At 36.7% G+C, this 4900-nt stretch overlaps 1 pseudogene; it reads right to left on the reverse strand.

The window, feature by feature from the left end:
• Positions 1–1771: 1771 nt before the first annotated feature.
• LOC123775422 (large ribosomal subunit protein eL14 pseudogene) lies at positions 1772–2400 on the reverse strand (annotated as a pseudogene).
• Positions 2401–4900: the final 2500 nt, after the last annotated feature.

A 4900-nucleotide genomic window follows, 5' to 3' on the forward strand; every position in this document is an offset into this window, starting at 1 on the left:
AGAGACAAGACAGCAAACTAATGCATAATATTCAACTGAAGCTTGAAAAACAAAATAAATCCAAAGAGATTACAAGAAATATATACTATAGTGTAAATAAATGACAAAATAAATATACTATATGGATGAATAACAAATCTAAAAAACTTGTTTTATGAAAATATATGAAAAAAAGGCACACTTTTGGTGCTATAGCCAGGAAAAAATATTTATATATAATAATTTATATTTATATATACATATAAATATAAAAAATAAAATATATTTTTATATGTAATAAATTCTTAAACTAGACATAATAAGAGATAAAAAGGAATTTCCAACATGAAAGGATACTGCTAAAAACTGTTTGCCAACATTTTGGTCAACTTCAGTGAAAAGTACAAATTCATGGGGAAAGGTAGAATATAAAACTTTTCTTTAGTCATTTAAATACTTTACACCCAAATTCTTCTTCTGAGTACGTACATGACTTTAACTTAATATTTGAAATAGTCGTATTTCCTTTGTTAACTGTAAACAGACAAATTTTTGGTGGAACTAATTTTTTCTATAGATTTGTTTTAGAACAAAGTCCTAGAGACTTAGATTTGAGTTTATTAAAATAAAATGCCAATTACGTGTAGTATCTAACGAAATTAGCTTTTCATAGAAAAATGAAAATCTGACATAAGAAAACGTCAATAGCAATGTTAATGTTATAATTTTATAATTTTTTTTTAAAGATTTTATTTATTTATTTGACAGAGATAGAGACAGCCAGTGAGAGAGGGAACACAAGCAGGTGGAGTGGGAGAGGAAGAAGCGGGCTCATAGCGGAGGAGCCTGATGTGGGGCTCGATCCCATAACGCCGGGATCACGCCCTGAGCCGAAGGCAGACGCTTAACCTCTGTGCCACCCAGGTGCCCCTATAATTTTATGATAATTTTAAGAGGAATTAAACCCTTTTAGTAATAAATTGTTTCTTATATTATTTAAACCCTTTAGAGTTCAATTTTCCATCTTTATTATAACTCTTGGTATTTTCTTTCTGCACTCTGTTGTCTACTGTGAATGAAAAGGTGACATTGTCTTTAAAAGTAGAAATTAAGGGGGTGCCTGGGTGGCTCAGTTGTTAAGCATCTGCCTTCTGCTCAGAGTGTGATCCCAGGACCCTGGGATTGAGCCCCCATCAGGCTCCCTGCTCCGCTGGGAGCCTGCTTCTTCCTCTCCCACTCCCCCGGCTTGTGTTCCCTCTCTCGCTGCCTGTCTCTCTGTCAAATAAATAAATAAAATCTTAAAAAAAAAAAAAGTAGAAATTAAGTTTTTTGATGGTTTTAACAGACTACCTCCTTCAAACATTATTTTTTTAAGCTTTGAGATTTAATTGACATATAATATTGTGTAAGTTTAAAGTGTACAAGTTGACTTCATACACATATAATGAAATGATTACCATCATAGCGTCAGCTCGCACTTCCATCATGTCAAGTAATTACTACTTCTTTTGTTGTCAGACATTTATGATCCACTCCCTTAGCAACTTTCAAGTACATAATATAGTACTATTAACTATAATCAGCATGCTGTACTTTCAATCCCCAGAGATTACTCATTTTATAACTGAAAGCTTATACCATTCTACTAGCATCTCCCATTTTTCCCTACCCACCAGCTCCTGGTAACCACCGGTCTTACTGTTTCTATGAGTTTGGCAGGCGCACGCGTGTTAGTGTGTGTGTGTGTGTGAGAGAGAGAAAAGAACTTTTATTACTTATTTATAATAGCCTCTTATGCTTTTATGCATAAGAAATTGTTAGATGCCTTCAGAGCAGGTGCTTTCTGACCCTTCTGAGCCTTTGGAGACACTGCCTCAGGCCCATGGCTTTTGGGCAGGAACCTTCTGGGCTGGAGCCTTCTTACCTGCAGCAGCCATCTTTTTTGCAGGTAACATTTACAGCAGCTATTGCAGCTGCACCCTTAGCAGAGGGTGCTTTTTTGGGAGAAACTGCCAGGAGAGCTGCTCTTTTATAGCTTCCTAACTTCAAGCTTGATTATTCTGTTCCTCATTTTCTTGGCCTTCATGACTTTATAATGATCAAAAGCTGCCATGTTGGCTTTCCTTTCTCTGGTCTTAACCTTCTTGGCCCAACTTGTGGCTGCCCATTTTGTACTGATATCTGCCTTCTGCCAGGCTTATTAGTCATACTCTGACTGGCATTGTGTAGGCACTTGAGGATGAAGTCAAGGAGCTGCATGCATTTGAAAGGCAAAGCCTGTCTCCTTACCTGAGTGCAAGGTCCATCAACGAAAGGCCTGTTCTGAACAAAAACATCCACAGTCTCAACCAGCATCCCTGAACGAAGGCCAAAGGCAATGTGGGCCACCTGGCCAACCTCCACAAAGCACGTGAACACCATGTTGGCAGCATTGGGCAAGAAGGGTTTGGCTTTTATATATTCCATGTGTAAGTGACACCGTACTGTATTTGTCTGATATTTCGCTTAGCAGCACGCCCTCAAGTTTCATCATGTTGTTACAAACGACAGGATTTCCTTTTTTGTCATGACTGAATAACACTCCATTTTATGGCCTATGGGTATATATGTGGGTGTATATACAATGGAATGTTATTTGTACACATATAAGTATATACACACACATTACCCACATCTTTATCCATTCACCCGTTGATGGACATTCAGGTTACTTCCATATCTTGGCTATTGTGAATAATACTACAATGAACATGGGAGGTCAGATCTCTCTTCAAGAACCTGTTTTCACTTCCTTTGGTTATGTATTTAGAAGGATTGCTAAATCATGGTATTTCTATTTCCTAATTTTGAGGAAACTCCATACTGTTGTCTCTAATGCCTAAACCAATTTACATTCCCACAAATAGTGCACAAGGCTTTTCTTTCCTCCAAATTCTTGCAAACATTTGTTCTCTCGTCTTTTTGATAATACGATTATAACAGATGTGAGGTTATATCTCCATGCGGTTCTGATTTGCATTTCTCTGATGATTGGTAACGTTGCACATTTTCGTGTACCTGTTGCTTGTTTGTGGGTCTTTTAAAAAATGTGTATTGAATTTCTCTGCCCATTTTTAATTGGATGTTTTTGCTATTGAATTGTAGGACTTCTTTATGTGTTTTGGATATTAGCCCCTTATCAGATACATGATTTGGAAATTTGTAGGTTGCCTTTTCATTTTGTAGTTGATTTCCTTTGCTGTGCAGAAGCTTTTTAGTTTGGTGTAATCCCACTTATTTTAGTTTTGTGGATAATAAACAATCATTACCAAGACCAAGGTCAAAACGCTTTTTTGCTAGGTATTCTAGAAGATTTATGGTTTCAGTTTTCATTTTTAAGTCTTCAATCCTTTTTAAGTGAATTTTTGTGAGTGGTATAAGTTAGGGTCCATTTTATTCTTCTGCATGTGGTTATCTAGTTTTCCCAATGTCATTTATTGAAAAGACTATCTCTTCCTCATTAAGTATTCTTGGCTCCCTTGCCAAAGATTAGTTGACCATATATACAAGGATTTATTTCTGGGCTCTAAGTTCTGTTCCACTGGTCTATGTCTATTTGTATACCAGTACCATGCTGATTACCACAGCTTTGTAATATAGTTTGAGATCAGGTGGTGTTACGTCTCCAGCTTTCTCGAGATTTTTTTTTACTATTTGGGATTTCTTGTGGTTCCATACAAATTTTAGGAGTGTTTTTCTATTTCTGTAGAAAAGGTCACTGGAATTTTGATAGAGATTGCACTGAACCTATAAATGGCTTTGGGTAATATGGACATTTTAACAATGTTAGTTTTTACAACCCATACCTTTCTATTTGTTTGTCTTCTTAACCAAACTTTAGTTAGGATCCTTTGGTCCCTTTTCTCAAGGGAGAATTGACTTTGGCTTGCCTTTACCAGGAACACAGTTGAGCCAATTTAGTGAGATTTACCCACCCTTAATATGTGGTCAAGTTCCTTATCCCTTCCCTTGATACCCTCATCCCCTATTTTACTTGTTTTATTTGGAGCTCAATCTCTCTACTACTACTGTCTTGAATAAAATGTCCTGTACTGTTTTAACAAGGGTCAGAATAGTTTTTAACTTTTAAGGAAAAAATACTAATTAGCTATACAAAATCTTGGTTTTACATCTCTATGAAGACAGGCTAAGAATTACTTATCTTTAATTTTAGGTGAAACTTTGTCTTCAAAATCAACCATTGTGCAGACAAAAACACCTTGAAGCAGATATTCAAATACTCAGAATATAAATAGTTCCCTGGTGTCACTCAAGGCTGGGAAGACTCTGTGTCGTAGGCAGCCAGAGTGCAAAGACCCTAAGTGCAAAGGGATTGAAATAGAGCTGTCTGAAGAAACTGCCTCAGCAGTGGGGCCAAATTATACACAGACTGAAGCCTGTGCCAGTCTCAGTTAACACGTATTCAAAACAATTCTTGAAAGCATCAATATTCCAAGTAACGGCATCAGAGAACAAAGCCCAACTTCATTTAAAGGAACAGAAAATACTCAACACTCAATTTAAAATGCACAATGCTGGTTTCTTTACCTAGAGTTACCAGGTGTGCAATGAAACGAATACAATTCACCACCAGCAGGAAAATAATCAATAGACACCCAACACCACCCCCTGACGTAGAATTGGTATAGGACTTTGAAACAGGCATAAGAAACGGACTCTCTATAGCTAAACATAAAAGGAAATAGGAGCATAACGAGATAATAGGAAGACACATCTAAATGGAACTTCCAGAGTTGAAAATTATAATAACTAAGATAAAATACCAAAGCAGACACATAATTCCCTTAAAATCAGGAATCTGTGAAGGGACGTACCACCGAACAGTTGAGAAGTGGCATAGGACAGCTGTTAAGCTACCACA

This window comes from Ursus americanus, chromosome 8 (assembly GCF_024610735.1).
Source record: "Ursus americanus isolate L20-20 chromosome 8, mUrsAme1.1.p, whole genome shotgun sequence".
NCBI classification, from domain to species: domain Eukaryota; kingdom Metazoa; phylum Chordata; class Mammalia; order Carnivora; family Ursidae; genus Ursus; species Ursus americanus.